At 44.4% G+C, this 17,319-nt stretch overlaps 1 protein-coding gene across 1 annotated transcript in view; it reads left to right on the plus strand.

The window, feature by feature from the left end:
• Window positions 1-2,957: 2,957 nt before the first annotated feature.
• CLCN4 (chloride voltage-gated channel 4) overlaps window positions 2,958-17,319 on the plus strand; it is a 58,967-nt gene continuing 44,605 nt past the window's right edge. The window contains exon 1 of the mRNA XM_079728167.1: window positions 2,958-2,969. The gene's annotated coding sequence lies outside the window, so the exon portion shown is untranslated. The remainder of the gene's footprint in view (window positions 2,970-17,319) is intronic.

Consider the following 17,319-nt stretch of genomic DNA (forward strand, 5'->3'; position numbering starts at 1 on the left):
TCAGGGCGGAGAGAACTGGTGGGAGGGGCGCCGCTCTGACTGTCAGGGCGGAGAGAACTGGTGGGAGGGGCGCTTCTCTGGCTGTCAGGGCAGAGAGAACTGGTGGGAGGGGCGCCGCTCTGGCTGTCAGGGCGGAGAGAACTGGTGGGGGGGGCGCTTCTCTGGCTGTCAGGGCGGGGAGAACTGGTGGGAGGGGCGCCGCTCTGGCTGTCAGGGCGGGGAGAACTGGTGGGAGGGGCGCCGCTCTGGCTGTCAGGGCAGGGAGAACTGGTGGGGGGGCGCCGCTCTAGCTGTCAGGGCGGGGAGAACTGGTGCGGGGGCGCCGCTCTTGCTGTCAGGGTGGGGAGAACTGGTGGCGTTGGCAGGAGCCAGGGAACCGGGCCTCAGGAACTGGAAGGCCCTTATTTGTTCAGTTTCTCGGCTGTCGCTCTTGACATTGGCGCGGGCCTTTCGTTGCTGTTCGGCCGTCCTGCGCATTTAGGATGTTCATCAGCATCCCTGGCCTGTACCCACTTGATGCCAGGAGCACTCACCGGCCTCCCCCGCAATTGTGACATCCGAGAATGTCTCCAGGCACTGCCAGGTGGCTGCTTAGGCACACAGTTGGCCCTGGTGGGTGCCACTGCTTCAAGCACAGCTTGCCTGTAGTGGAAGGCCACTTTGGGGAGAACTGACCTGTGAATCCACATGGTTCAAAGGTCGCCAGTTGACTCTGGGGCCCCCAAATATAACCCCTGCAGGGAAGTGCCCAAAAGGCTCGTTTGGTCCAGTTTTGAATTAAGGCAGAATTTCTCCACCTCAACGCTGGCGGCACTTGGGGCCGTCCTGGTCACTGTAGGATGTTGAGCAGCATCCCTGGCCTCCACCCACTAGATGCCAGCAGCACCCCTCAGATGTGACAAAATGTGCCCAGTGACCCCTGGGGGCAGAATTGCCTGTTGGGAGCCACTGGTCCGTCCGTCTTTGGTCTGTGTCGCCCGGTCTCAGACCCCCGCTGTAGACCCGCCGTAGAGGTGGTGGCTCCCAGGGTAGCCACTCCCTTGGAAAGAGGGTCCTCCTTTTCTCTGTGGTCCGCATGTGGCACTGCATGGGTCCCCTGCTCGCCCCACAGCCAGTCGCTGTGCCTGGCGGTTGGAGACTGTCATTGGCCAGCCTGGGTCACGTGCCCACGGTGGGGAGGGGAAGCCTTGGTACCAAATGGAGGGGAGGGACAGTTCTGGGGGGCGCGAATGGCCTGCCCTTGCACCCCTGTGCGGAGCTAAATGCTCGGCTGCACTGCCATCTCATCAGTAACCAGCTCGTTTAGTGAATGCCAGGTGCCGGCGTTTCTCTGCCCGTTTCCAGGGCACCTCGGAGGGCGCTCAGCCCTTTTACAGGTGAGCAGCCCAGGCTCGGCGGGGCTGGCGAGGCACCCACATTGGCCTGCAGGGCCCAGGTGTCCTAAGCCCCCCTGCCCCCTTCAGTTTCTTCCCCTTCCAGGCCTCCCTCCACGGGCCTGTCAGAGGGCTCTTTCAGAGCGTGGTCTTGTTCTCCAAACGCTTCTGCATCTCAAAAGAAAGCGAGAGTTTTTAGACAGCCCCGAAGTCCCCGCCCATCGAACTGGAGCTTTGCTTCCCACCATAGTCCCCTTCTACCCAAACCTCCAGGACCGTGGAGAGTGGGGAAGGGCTTGTGCTCCAAAGAAAAATGACACTACTATCGCCGGGAGAAGGAACAGATGCGCTGGGCAAAAGCCACAAATGAGAATCGTGCCTAAGAAGCTGCATTTCCTGATGGGCAGCCCACATTCTCAAACACTGCTTCAAATTGCAAAGTATAGCAAACACGCCCCAAAGTGCATAACACCTAACTGTATGGCTCAATGGATCGAACACGAAGCCTCCATGTCACCACCTAACGTATAATTTATAGGATGCCACGTAGATGGAATCACACAGCGTGGATTCTGACGCGTCTCGACTCTTCAGTCAGCAGGCTGTGTGAGACACACCCATTGCAAGCACACTTTAGGAAGCACCGGAGTCAGAGGGTGTCTAGAAGCCGAGCAGCCACTGCAAGTGACAGAGGAGTGGCCACGGGTCGGAGCGGGAATTGGCCTTGAGTTGCTCAGGGCACAGAGCACAAGCCATGGGCTGTGGAGACAGGAGTTCCTGTGACCTGAGGCAGGAGTTGGGGCTAAAGGAGGCTGAGGGAAGGATGGCAGGTGAGGCAGGGCAGGGTACTGGTTGGAGCAGATGGAGAGGAGGCAGGCCCCACCCAGTGGACTCAGCCACCCCAGGCAGCAGGGCTGCTCACACAGCACCCTCTGGTGGCCCCGTGGTGCAGTGACACCCCCTCTGAGCCCCAGGGAGCCCAGGCTGGTGGCCTTCAGAGGAGCGGCCAGCACCAAGGAGCTGGTGGCCAGCAGACATCAGCCCTGAGTTTAGTGCCTGCTGTAATCCATGCAGGTTGCAAGAACAGTGACTTGTGATTGGTTGTTGGAGCTTCTGGAAAATCTATAAGACATGAAGCTTTTTTCCATATTTTTTTAGTTGTCATCTAAGGCCGGGCTCTGAACTCAGTGTTCTCGGGTCCCCTTCTCCTTGTGTCCTGCTCCTTTCACGGTGTCTTGTGAGGATGTGTGACCTCGAGCCCTGATGGCCTTGACCACTTTGTCAAAGTGATGCTATGACCATATTTGTATTCACAAGCCAGGGGCATCTGGTGTCTTGAAGCATTAGGATAGCTAATGTGTTGGAGAAACTTTTCCGATGGTAGGATATCATAGAAGCCTTGATGTGTATGTGTGTGCGTTAAGAACTACCTTTTATTCCCTTGAAGCTTCCAGGTTGAAACGTCGCTCGGGAGGCCCTGTGGTTGCATTTCCAGGGTCCCATCCTTCCCTTCCAGAATCCTGTGCAGGACGGCCATGCCTCTTCATCTTTGTACATTCCCAGTGGATGGTGATGCTTGCTCTGCTGCTTCTGTTGGTAGGTGAGGCTTGAAGGCCTGCCGGTGGCTCTGGCACCGTGGACAAGGGCCTGGCAGGTGGCAGATGCCCCGTGACTGCTTGTGTCAAGTAGTGCCCAGCAGCCCCCGAGCGCGGCCTGTTTCTGTAGGTCGCACGTCAGGGCACACAGGCACATGTCTTCTTTCTGCTCTGTCTGGGCTGCTCTGCGCTTCAACGACCGAAGGGCTGACTGGACGAATTGTGACCGAGAATGCATGGCCCCTGAGCTGAAAATATTTCCCATCTGGCCCTTTGTATGAAACATTTGCCAAGCCCTGAACAGCAGTTAAGTTACTGCGAGGGCACAGGGAGGAGAAAGACGGCAAGGCCAACTTGCTGAAAAGGCTCACGGGGCCGGGATGAGGTATTTTTTGTTTTGTTTTGTTTTTTTGCGGTATGTGGGCCTCTCACTGTTGTGGCCTCTCCCCTTGCGGAGCACAGGCTCCGGACGCGCAGGCTCAGCGGCCATGGCTCACGGGCCCAGCCGCTCCGCGGCACGTGGGATCTTCCCGGACCGGGGCACGAGCCCGCGTCCCCTGCATCGGCAGGCGGACTCTCAACCACTGCGCCACCAGGGAAGCCCCGGGATGAGGTTTTGATGGCAGTTTCTACCATGCCCATGCTGCCGGAGGAACCTGCTGGAACTCACCCTTGGGGTGACCATCCTTCCTTGCTGATTGGAGACTTTCGATTTTTTTTTTTTTTTTTTTGGCTGCACTGTGCAGCTTGTGAGATCTTAGTTCCCCAACCGGGGATCGAACCCCAGGCCCTCAGCAGTAAAAGCGCAGAGTCCTAACCACTGGACCGTGTACCGCAAAAAAAAAAAAAAAAAAAACAACTTACTTAAGAAAAGTGATTTCAGTCTGGCAGCTCCTCAAAAGGTTAAGCATAGACTTACCACATGACCCAGTAATTCTATTCCTAGGTGTCTACCCAAGAGAACTGAAAATACATGTCTACATGAAGACTGGAATGATCACAGCAGCATTAGTCACAATAGCCCCGAAGTGGAAACAGCCCAGATGTCCATCAGCTGATGAATGGACAAACACAATGTGGTATATCCACACAATGGAGTATTATTCACCCATAAAAAGGAGTGAGGCACTGATGCTCCAACAGGGACAAACCTTGAAAACATCATAATAAGAGAAAGAAGCCAGACACAAAAGGCCGCATATGATATGATGCCATTTCTGTGACGTGTCCAGAAGAGGCAAATCTGTAGAGAAGGAAAGTAGATGAGTGGTTACGAGGGGCTGGGCCAGGAGAGGGACTGCTGTGGGCATGGGGTTACTTGTAGAGGCTGAAAACATTCTGGAATTAGATAGTGCACCTCTGTAGCCAGAAGGAAAAGGTCCCAAGATGACAGCCACCTCGCCTGCTCTTCCGTGCTGCCCTTCCAAGCACAGGTGCCTCGAAGGTTGACGGGGAAGGCCTGACTTTTCCACCAGGTAATCCAGACCTGCCCCCAGATCCAGGCCAGATGAGTAATGCAGAGCAGTTTCCAGAATGTAGGTAAAATGAGGACGTTAGGTTTGCTACTTCTGTTTACTAAAATAGCAGTTGCACGAAAAGCAGGGCAAGCTGGAAGACTGTAGATAACTCACTTCCTGGACTTGCCCTGTGATTATGCGCAGGCCAGCCCCGACGTCCCTGGTCTCTGTTTCCCTCTGGCTTGATTGGAGAGGAACAAGCATCTTCCTAGCAGCTACTGGTGCACATGCGCTTCCATCAAGGACAGGAGCGTGGACTCTTAGCTTCTTGCTGGTTACAATTTCCCCCTGCTTACCTGGGGCTTGCTTTTTCTATGTTTTTAATAATCTTTTCTGAGTTGCACTTTTGGGTTCCCATTTCTAACTGTTAGGGCAATAATGCTCACAGATGTCTCTAGCTTTTGAGGATGTGAGATTATCACTCAGATCTCAATTTTGCCAACAGTGAGGAGTATGTTCTTTTTTTTTTTTTTTTGCGGTATGCAGGCCTCCCACTGTTGTGGCCTCTCCTGTTGCGGAGCACAGGCTCCGGACGTGCAGGCTCAGCGGCAATGGCTCACGGGCCTAGCCGCTCCGCGGCATGTGGGCTCTTCCCAGACTGGGGCACGAACCCGTGTCCCCTGCATCAGCAGGCGGACTCTCAACCACTGCGCCACCAGGGAAGCCCAAGAGTATGTTCTTTTTTCAAATGATTTTCTGCTCTGTAATGACTGATAGAAACAGCTGGCAGTGAAGACAGCTCTGAAATTTCTGGGAAGTTCCCTAGGCTTAACCAATATCTGTGCAGAAACAAAAGGTTTTGATGAATTAAAGATTGTTTGCTTGTCCCCGAGCGTTTGGAAGGGGCTGGTACTAAGTTTCAGTCTCTGTGTCATCCGCTCTGGGTGGAAAGCACCTGAGAAACAGTCCAGCCCAGGATTATAGTTTTTGAGGGGAGGGCAGTGAGGGTCAGCGGGGGTCAGCAGAGGTCACACAGCCAGATGGGATTCACGCAAATTTCTCGGTTAGTGGTCTTTTCACTTTGAGTAGATGTATTTCGTTTGAAAGAAAATAGTCTCTAATAAATGTAAACACTTTGAGGAGTTTTCAGGAGAAGATATTGAAAATGCCAGGCATAGATTCATGTTTTAATGGCCTCACGAGTTCTTGGTAAACAGAAATCGCAGCAGGTCCCTCAAAAGTTCAGTTTGACTTGCTTAATCTCCCTGAGCAGAACTGGAATCCATCAGGTCCCTTCTGTGAGCTACAGACATCAAAGGACTGATTAGATAAACTTCGGGAAGGAGGGAATACGCAGGGTGGTAAGGAAGATGTGTTTTCATGAAACACTTACTTTTTTTTTTTTTAACATTATTATTATTATTTTTTATTGGAGTGTAGTTGCTTTACAATGTTGTGTTAGTTTCTGCTGTACAACAAAGTGAATCAGCTATACATATACATATATCCCCATATCCCCTCCCTCTTGCGTCTCCCTCCCACCCTCCCTATCCCACCCCTCTAGGTGGTCACAAAGCACCGAGCTGATCTCCATGTGCTATGTGGCTGCTTCCCACTAGCTATCTATTTTACATTTGGTAGTGTATATATGTCCATGCCACTCTCTCACTTTGTCACAGCTTACCCTTCCCCCTCCTCGTGTCCTCAAGTCCATTCTCTACGTCTGTGTCTTTATTCCTGTCCTGACCCTAGGTTCTTCTGACCATTTTTTTTTTTTTTTAGATTCCATATATATGTGTTAGGAGATGGCATTTGTTTTTCTCTTTCTGACTTACTTCACTCTGTATGACAGACTCTAGGTCCATCCACCTCACTACAAATAACTCAGTTTCGTTTCTTTTTATGGCTGAGTAATATTCCATTGTATGTATGTGCCACATCTTCTTTATCCCTTCATCTGTCGATGGACACTTAGGTTGCTTCCATGACCTGGCTATTGTAAATAGAGCTGCAATAAACACTGGGGTACATGTCTCTTTTTGAATTATGGTTTTCTCAGGGTATATGCCCAGTAGTGGGATTGCTGGGTCATATGGTAGTTCTATTTTTAGTTTTTTAAGGAACCTCCATACTGTTCTCCATACTGGCTATATCAATTTACATTCCCACCAACAGTGCAAGAGGGTTCCCTTTTCTCCACACCCTCTCCAGCATTTATTGTTTGTAGGGTTTTTGATGATGGCATTCTAAGTGGTGTGAGGTGATACCTCATTGTAGTTTTGATTTGCATTTCTCTAATAATTAGTGATGTTGAGCATCTTTTCAAGTACCTCTTGGCCATCTGTATGTCTTCTTTGGTGAAATGTCTATTTAGGTCTTCTGCCCATTTTCTCCCATTCTGAGGGTTGTCTTTTTGTCTTGTTTCTGGTTTCCTTTGCTGTGCAAAAGCTTTTAAGTTTAATTATGTCCCATTTGTTTATTTTTGTTTTTATTTTCATTACTCTAGGAGGTGGGTCAAAAAAGATCTTACTGTGATTTATGTCAAAGAGTGTTTTTCCTATATTTTCCTCTAAGAGTTTTATAGTGCCTGGTCTTACATTTAGGTCTTTAATCCATTTTGAGTTTATTTTTGTGTATGGTGTTAGGGAGTGTTCTAATTTCATTCTTTTACATGTAGCTGTCCAGTTTTCCCAGCACCACTTATTGAAGAGACTGCCTTTTCTCCATTGTATATTCTTGCCTGCTTTGTCATAGATTTTTTGACCAGAGGTGTGTGGGTTTATCTCTGGGCTTTCTATCCTGTACCACTGATCTATATTTCTGTTTCTGTGCCAGTACCATACTGTCTTGATTACTGTAGCTTTGTAGTATAGTCTGAAGTCAGGTAGTCTGATTCCTCCAGCTCTGTTTTTTTCCCTCTAGACTGCTTTGGCTATTCGGGGCCTTTTGTGTCTCCATACAAATTTTAAGATTTTTTGTTCTAGTTCCGTAAAAAATGCCATTGGTAATTTGATAGGGATTGCATTGAATCTGTAGATTGCTTTGGGTAGTATAGTCATTTTCACAATATTGATTCTTCCAATCCAAGAACATGGTATATCTCTCCATCTGTTGGTACCATCTTTCATTTCTTTCATCAGTGTCTTATAGTTTTCTGCATACAGGTCTTTTGTCTCCCTAGGTAGATTTATTCCTAGGTATTTTATTCTTTTTGTTACAGTGGTAAATGGGAGTGATTTCTTAATTTCTCTTTCAGATTTTTCATCATTAGTGTATAGGAATGCAAGAAATTTCTGTGCATTAATTTTGTATCCTGCTACTTTACCAAATTCATTGATTAGCTCTAGTAGTTCTCTGGTGGCATCTTTAGGATATTCTATGTATAGTACCATATCATCTGCAAACAGTGACAGTTTTACTTCTTCTTTTCCAATTTGGATCCTTTTCATTTCTTTTTCTTCTCTGATTGCTATGGCTAAAACTTCCAAAACTATGTTGAATAATAGTGGTGAGAGTGGGCACCCTTGTCTTGTTCCTGATCTTAGAGGAAATGGTTTCAGATTTTCACCTTTGAGAATGATGTTGGCTGTGGGTTTGTCATATATGGCCTTTATTATGTTGAGGTACGTTCTCTCTATGCCTACTTTCTGGAGAGTTTTTATCATAAATGGGCATTGAATTTTGTCAAAAGCTTTTTCTGCATCTATTTGAGATGATCATATGGTTTTTATTCTTCAATTTGTTAGTACAGTGTATCACATTGATTGATTTGCGTATATTGAAGAATCCTTGCATCTGTGGGATAAATCCCACTTGATCATGGTGTATGATCCTTTTAATGTGTTGTTGGATTCTGTTTGCTAGTATTTTGTTGAGGATTTTTGCATCTATATTCATCAGTGATATTGGTCTGTAATTTTCTTTTTTTGTAGTATCTTTGTCTGGTTTTGGTATCAGGGTGATGGTGGCCTCATAGAACAAGTTTGGGAGTGTTCCTCCCTCTGCAATTGTTGGGGGGAGTTTGAGAAGGATAGGTGTTGGCTATTCTCTAAATGTTTGATAGAATTCGCCTGTGAAGACATCTGCTCCTGGACTTTTATTTGCTGGAAGATTTTTAATTACAGTTTCAATTTCATTACTTGTGATTGATCTGTTTATATTTTCTAATTCTTCCTAGTTCAGTGTTGGAAAGTTGTATCTTTCTAAGAATTTGTCCATTTCTTCCAGGTTGTCCATTTTATTGGCATAGAGTTGCTTGTCGTAGTCTCTTATGATCCTTTGTATTTCTGCGGTATCAGTTGTAATTTCTCCATTTTCATTTATAATTTTATTGATTTAAATCCTCTTCCTTTTTTCTTGATGAGTCTGGCTAAAGGTTTATCAATTTTGTTTATCTTCTCAAAGAACCAACTTTTAGTTTTATTGATCTTTGCTATTGTGTTCTTCTTTTCTATTTCATTTATGTCTTCTCTGATCTTTATGATTTCTTTCCTTCTTCTAACTTTGGGGGGTTTTTTGGTTCTTCTTTCTCTAGTTGCTTTAGGTTTAAGGTTAGATTGTTTATTTGAGATTTTTCTTGTTTCTTGAGGTGAGATTGAATTGCCATAAACTTCCCTCTTAGAACTGCTTTTGCTGCGTCCCATAGGTTTTGAGTTGTTGTGTTTTTGTTGTCATTTGTTTCTGTGTATTTTTTAATTTCTTCTTTGATTTCTTCAGTGATCTCTTGGTTATTTAGTAGCATAGTGTTTAGCCTCCACATGTTTGTGTCTTTTACAGTTTTTTTCCTGTAATTGATTTCTAATCTCATAGCATTGTGGTTGGAAAAGATGTCTGATGAGCCCAGGAGGGATATGAACTATTACTGTACCCATTTTACAGATGAGGAAATTGAGGCACAGAGAGTTTAAGGCTTGGGTAGAACCCCATGGCAGACATAAGTTAGGACCATTACTCCTGCACATGGCCTGGACCTTAGCACAGAAGTCTCGTTTTTCCCGGGAAGCAGGACCAATCAGATTTAAGAGGATGGACAAACCAAAAACTGTTAAAAGAAACTTTGTTGTTAACTTGAATGCTGATTTATTAACTCAGAATGAGGCATGGACTAGAATTTTCAGGAAAGGTGCTCTGTGTTCTCTGTACCTGAAGTGCTCCTGGAAGCCATGGCACAGAGCCAGGGACTGCTTGGGGGTGTTCTTGGTGGCTCCTGCTGTCCTTTTCTGAGGGTCAGATGTCCCCCAAATCATCCTAAGGATGTCAATGCAGAGGAGACTGGTCTGGACTCATGAGACTGCAGGAGTCAAACTGACAAGCTAATTCTCTTTGTACTCTTTTTTTTTCCTAGGTTGTCTCATGTGCTCACATATTTATTTTTGAGTCTGTTTATCCTATTTATGATAAAGTTGGGACTTAGACATTTTTGGTAGGTGCGTAGATGGAACCTAAAAAAATTCTGTAATGGAGCCTTGCCTTTGTTACCCCAGTGGTTCAGAGATAACCACACACTTAAATGAACTCAAAACACTTTAGTGAACATTGACCACATGCCAGAGACAGTGATGGGAGTGCAAATATAAGTAAGTCATTGTTCGTCACTGCAGAGGGTCATGGTGGAGTGGGAAGATGTTCCAGCCACAATGTAATTAGGAGTTCTTATAATGCTTTGGGGCAGAGTGACATCAGCAAAATGGTAAGATAGAAAGCCATGGCCATTGTTCCCTCACAGAAACACCAATAACAATGATATAGAGACCTTTATGAGAATTCCAGATTCCAGTCAGGAAGTTGCAGGACCCCAGAAGAGCACAAAGCCAAAAACAGTTGCTTTGAAACAGATAAGAGGAGTGATTTCACTTTACCTGTGTCGGCCCCTCCTCCAAGATGGCACAGCTCAGCACTGAGAGAGACTGCAATTTCTCCTCCTGGGGAAAGAGAGAGTAGAACGTGTCTCCAACATCTCAACCTTTCAGAGCCCTACCTCAGGGCTGGCCTTCCTCCCCACTTATAGCACTGATGGAACCAGCATAGGTTGGAGGCCTGAGGGTAGCTGAGAACAGTGCAAGTGGTGGGTGGCTTGTGGCAGCTGGCATGGATTTGCATGATTGGGAGAAGACCCTCAACTTGAGACTTCTCACTCAAGAGGGAGAGGAATGAAGAGTGCCTCCAATGTCCTGGCTTTTCTGAGGACAGCCTGAGGGACTGGTTTCTCTTTAACTTCATTCCTCACTTGGAGCAAGAGATAGGAAGAGAAGTGGAGTTTGCATCCAGCTCTCTGGATTTTTGCAGGGCTGCCTGAGGAACTGATTTCTCTTTGGTCTGATTTGAGGTACTGACAAGGAGCTGCCTGGTTGCCACTGAGAACCCAGGAGAGTGAGGTGGCTTGCTGCTATAGAACCAGAGAACTTGCAGAGCCAAGGACAGATACCAGAGGGAGCAAGAGGTTATGATCTCGTGAACAAATAAACTGGCAAGTTCCTTTCATTAGGACTTTACATGCACAAGTCCACAGAAAATGCATGAGCAGAAAAGGTTTGAGAGGCCTCCAGATTCTCTAGTTGGGCTGATGGGTGAAGGTCCTTCCTGGTACAAAACTACTTTGTAAAGACTGGGAGAGGTGGCTGTCTTTTCACATGTGTAGATACCAATAGAAAAGTTGAAAGAACATGACGAAATAGGCAAACACGACTCAACCAAAGAAACAAAATAAATATCCAGAAACCAATCCCAAAGAAACACAGGTATATGATTTACCTGATAAAGAATTCAAAGTAAACTGTCATAAAGATGCTTAACAAGCTCAGGAAAACAATCCATGAATAAAACGAGCATTTTAAGAAAGAGATAGAAAATATAAAAAAGAAACAAATTTTGGAGCTGAAGAGTATAATAGCAGAACAGAAAACCTCACTCGAGGTGTTCAACAACAGACTTCATCAAACAGAAGAAAGAATCAGTGACCTCAAAAGCAGGTAATTGGAAATTATCCAGTCAGAGGACCAAAAAAAAAAAAAAAAAAAAAAGTGAAGAAAGCCTAAGGGACTTACGGGACTCCATCAGATGAACAAGTACATGCATATGGGAGTCTCAGAAGAAGAAGAAGAGAAAGAAAAGGGCAGAAAGCTTATTTAAAGAAATAATGACAGAAAACTTAGCAAATCTGGGAAGGAAAGTGGACATTCAGATTCAAGAAACCAAACAGATTCTATAAAAGATGAACCAAAGAAGTCCACACTGAGTCACATTGTAATCAAACTGTCAAGAGTCAAAGCTGGAACTGTGAAAGCAGCAAGAGAAATCCACTCATCTCATACAAAGGCTCCCCCAGAAGACTGTCAGTGAATTTCTCAGCAGAACCCTTGCAGGCCATAAAGGAGTGGGATGATATATTCAAAGTGCTGGGGGGGAAAAAAAAAAAGAAACCCCAGCTAACCAGGAATTCTATATCGGGCAAAACTGTCCTTAAAAAAATCAAGGATAGATTAAGACTCCCAGATAAACAAAAGCTGAGGGAGTTCATCACCACTAGACTTGCCTTATAGGAAATGCTAAAGGGAGTCCTTTGAGGTGGAATGAAAGGATGCTAAATAGCAACACAAAAACATTTGAAAGTCTAAAGCTCGCTGGTAATCAAATGGACAAATACAGAATACTGTAATGCTGCAGTGGAGGTGTGTAAATCAGTGAATTCTGGTATAGAAGTTAAAAAAAGTATAAAAAAGAACTATACCTATAAAATATGTTAACGGATACACAATATAAAAATATGTAACTCATGACATCAGTGATATAAAATGTGTATGGGGGGAGAGTAGAGTTTCTGTATGTGATTGAAGTAAGTTGTTATCAACTTAAAATAAATTTTTATCACTATGTTTTATGTAAGCCCCATGGTAACCACAAGAAAATACTTATAGAAGATACACAAAAGAAAATGAAAAGGAATCAAAGCATGTTCCTACCAAAGAAAAAAATCAAATGAAACACAAAGGAAGACAGCAAGAAAGGAAAAGAGGGACAAAAGAGCTACAAGACAGGCAGAAAACAATGAACAAAATGGCAGTAGTAAGATCTTCCTTATCAATAATTATTTTAAATGTAAATGGATTAAACTCCCTAATCAAAAGACTTCACGTGGCTGAATGGATTAAAAAAAAACCAAGATCCAGCTCTATGCAGGCTGTAAGAGACTCACTTTAGACTTAAGGACAAATAGAAGCTGAAAGTGAAAGGATAGAAAAAGATATTCCATGCAAATGACAACCAAAAGAGAGCAAGATGGCCAGAAGAAACAGAGGACTTGAACAATGGTATAGACCAAGTGGACCTAACAGACATTTGTCTAACGTTCCACCTAACAGTAGCAGAATACACATTCTTCTCAAGCACACACAACATTCTCCAGGATAGATCTCATGTTATGTCACAGAATAAGTCTCAACAAATTTAAGAAGATTGAAATTATACCAGGTATGCTCTCTGATCACAATGGAATGAAACTATAAATCAGTGGAAGGAAAATAGGAAAGTTCACAAACATATGGAAATGAAACAATGCAGTCTTGAACAACCAGTGGGTCATAGAAGAAATCAAAAGGAAAATTAGAAAATATCTTGAGACAAATGAAAACAAAAACACAACATACCAAAACTTATGGGATGCAGCAAAAGCAGTATTAAGAGGGAAGTTTATAGTGATAAACACCTACATTTAAAAAGAAGATTCTAAGTAAACAACCTGACTTTACACCTCAATGACCAAAAAAAGAACAAACTAAGCCCAAAGTTAGCAGAAGGAAGGACACAATAGTGATTAGGGGAAATAAATGAAATACACAATAGAAAAGCAGTTGAAAAATCAATGAGAGTTGGTGTTAACATCAGTTTTTCATTAAATAGCACCATCTTTTTGTTAAAGGTCAACAGAATTGACAAAGCTTTAGCTAGACTAAGAAAAAAAGGGAGAAGACTCAGATAAATAAAATCAGCAATGAAGGAGGAGACATTGCAACTGATGCCACAAAAATAAAAAGGATTATAAGAGACTACTATAAGCAGTTATACACCAGGAAACTGGATAATCTAGAGAAAAATGGTAAATGCCTAGAAATATACAACCTGCCAATACTGAATAATGAAGAATAGAAAATGTGAACAGACCTGTAACTAGTAAAGAGGTGGACTTTGTGACCAAAAACCTCCCAACATAGAAAAGCCCAGGACCAGATGGTTTCGTTGGTGAATTCTATCAAATTTTTAAAGAAGAATTAATTCAGTTTCTTTTCAAACTCTTCCAAAAGAAATTGAAGAAGAGGGAACACTTCCAAACTCTTTCATGAGGCCAGCATTACCTTGATACCAAAGCCAGAAAAAGACACTACAAGAAAAGAAAATTGGAGACCAGTATCCCTGATGAGTATAGATGCAAAAATCCGCAACAAAATACTACAAACTGAATTCAACAGCATATTAAAAGGATCATACACCATGACCAAATGGGATTTATCACTAGGTGCCATGATGGTTCAACATCTGAAATTCAACCCAACACTACATTAACAGAATGAAGAATAAAAATTACATAATCATCTCAATAGATGCAGAAAAAAACATTTGACAAAATTCAACACGCTTTCGTGATTAAAAACATTCAACAAGCTAGGATAGCTTGTTGAATATGAAAAGCCACAGCTACCCTCATACTCTATAGATCCTTTCTTGTGTTTAAGGATTGGATAAAAGACCTAGGTGTCCTTTGTGTCTTCCGAAGTCCCTGTGTAGGTAAATATGGTTGTGTAAGAGAGATGCTCTTTTTTCAGGATGGACACCTCCAGCGTGAAGTTCGATTCCATCCTGTCTCTGTTGCCAGCTGTGTTATCTGTTGCTGCAACTAACTTAGTTAGTTGTCCTCCCTTGCAACTAACTTGGCCATCTTCATTTCTTCTCTCCCTTGGAGCCCACATAAATCATACCTGTTAAACATTGTTATGATGCTGCTACATGACGACCCTTTCAAAAAAACCTGGTGGCTTAAAACAATAACCATTCATTTTTCTCATGGTCTGCAGGTCAGCTGGGTGGTTTGATTGGGTCAAACCCAGCTGCTCTTGGCTGGGCTCACTCATGAATCTGTGCTTGGTGAGCCTGGATGATCTAGGATGGCCTCAGTTGAGGTGATCCACCTTGACTCCGTGTGGTCGCTCATCTTCCAGCATCTAGCCTAGGCTTCTGCTCATGGCAGAAGGCCAAGGAAGAAAGCAGAGGCCACGTCGCCTTTGGGGTCTAGACTCAGTACATGCATGCTGTCACTTCCACTGCATGTCCCAAGGCCAGCCCTGATTCAAGAGCTGGAGAAATAGACTCTACCTCTTAATGAAGAGGAGCCGCAAGGTCCCACTGAAAATGCTGTAGATGTGGGGACAGGTAGAGAATCTGAGCTGTTTCTGTGTTCAGTCCACCGTGTAGATCGGGAGTCAGCAAACGTTTTCGGTAAATGGCCAAATAGTAAACATTTGAGGCTTTGGGGGCCATTTGGCCTTTGTCATAACTACTCACCTGTGCCGTTGCGACGTGAAAGCAGCCATAGACGGTACGTAAATGAGCGGGCATGGCTGTGTTCCTCTAGAACTTATTTACAAAGCCAGGCAGCAGGCCGGATTTGGCCCACAAGCTGCAGTTTGCTATGCTCTGACCTCGACGATCCAGGCCAAGTAGGAAACTCAGATGCAGGATCTAGGATGCTGTCCTTCCTGAAATCCTAAGCAGAGGTGTCATCTGCCAGTGGAAGTGCTCTTATTGGAGAGGAGAAATAAAACTACATGAGAGGAGCAAGGGCTCCCCTCTAAGGTGCAGATGACTGTAGTTGACCTTTGAACAACGTGGGAGTTAGGGACACTGACCCCCTGCGCAGTCAAAAATCCACATCCTGCTCTCACTGCCTCAAAACCAAAGGAATTGATAAATGACTCACCCAAGGGCAGGAAGCTGAAACAGTCTGGATACAATCAGGACTCAAACCCTAGTTCTTGTGATTCTACATATTGGGCTCTCTAATCGAACACAAACTTTTCCCCTCACGTAGGTAAAGATCTGTAAAACGAAAATACAGGTATGATATTTATTGAAAAAAATCCATGTATAAGTGGCCCCACCCAGTTCAAACCTGTGTTGTTCAAGGGTCAGCAGTATTTGCATCCCTTTGGGTGCCATATTGAACTTACACAGGTTAAGTTTCTTTCTCATCAAGTCCTTGGAGTTCATTCCTTTTTGTTCCTGTGTTTGGCTGGATTCTCATTTCTTATCCATCTGTATCTGTATCTCCCAGTGGATCCCAGATAGAATTCTTTCCATTTTTCTTTTCTTTTCTTAAATTTTTTGGCCACGCCGCACAGCTTGCGGGATCCTACTTCCTTGACCAGGATTCGAACCCCTGCCCTCAGCAGTGAAAGTGCAGAGTCCTAACCACTGGACCACCAGGGAATTCCCTCTTTCCATTATTTCTGACCTGGATGCCCTCTTCTTATGCTTTTGGTCCTCCTGTCTTTCTTAACCCGAGCTTCAGAAGCGAAGTCACCACCTCCTTCTGGGCCCCCAAGGAAAGCCTCCAATTAGATCTACGGATTAGATCATGTTTATTTTCCTTTACCAATTATGCATCTGATTGTCAGGACCATGACGTGCTCCATCAAAGTTTAAAGATATATTTGTTCTCCAGAGTGACTTTTTGTTTCAATCATTATTGCCTGGAGTTGTTGCTTGACTAGAGATTTGGTTAAATTTCAGGTAACATGAACTTCTTTTTAATAGAATGTCCAAGTCTCTGCAATTCTTTGATCTGCGGGCTTGGTTTTTCTTACGCCGGCTACCCATTGTGGGTCAGCAGCCTGCCATCTTCTTTTTCCCATCAGAGATTTTCTTTACTGCATATAATACAAGGCTATTACCATCTTGTGTTTCTAGAAATGAAAATGAAATCTTTGCTTTCTAATTTTATTCCTTCCCTTTTATTATTGGTTGCTACTGACTTCTGCAATATGATTCTTCCCTGGGCATTCATCAGTGGGTATAGTTTTCAGCTTGGCATGGCTCAGAGTTCAAACTTTTAAAGTTTTAAAGTAGCAAAGTTGCACAGACAGTCAATAAATCAATAACTATCGCCATTTTATTGCTTGTAAATTACTCCACTTTGCCGGTAGCGACTTCTCAATTTGATCAAAATGCAGTTTTGTCAGGTCGTGGTTGAGTCCTCCAGATATAAAAATACATAAAGCAATTGAGAGAAGCCTGCGCTCAAATATTTTAATAACTACCCTTCACTTCTTTAACCATCTTATTCTGGCACTTTTGTGGTTCCTGTCCTATAATTCAAATTTCCATGCTCTTTGCCAAATAAATTTTGATTTAGTGCTTATTCCAACCTCTTGTCTTTGTAAGAGTGTATTATTTTTCTTGCTAACTGGTGGTGAGCATTGGTCCTGCTGCAAAGCGTTTTCTCCGTGTCAAATTATTTCCTATGTGATCTGTAAATCAGGTTCTGATGGTGGTGTAACATGGAAGATGTCTTGGTTTATTTGAGATTGTTTTCCAGACAAGGGGAGGCAGAATAATAGGAGTGGAATTGTTATCTTAGGCAAGAAAGGAAAAAATCCTCCACTTTGCTACTGCCCTGGCAGCAGGCACCCTTTTGACTGTATTTTAAGGAAAATTAGAAGCGAGGGCCTGCACTCAGGGCTGCTTGTCCAGGGCAGTGTGCTGCCAGCCTGGCATGGCTCTTGGTTTGTCTGTTCGGGCTGCTATAACAAAATACCACAGACTGGGTGGCTTATAAACAACAGACATTTATTCCTCACAGTTCTAGAGGCTGGCAGTCAGAGATCAGGGTGCCAGCATGGTCAGGTG

The sequence above is a fragment of the Hyperoodon ampullatus genome (assembly GCF_949752795.1).
Source record: "Hyperoodon ampullatus genome assembly, chromosome: X".
Taxonomy (NCBI): domain Eukaryota; kingdom Metazoa; phylum Chordata; class Mammalia; order Artiodactyla; family Ziphiidae; genus Hyperoodon; species Hyperoodon ampullatus.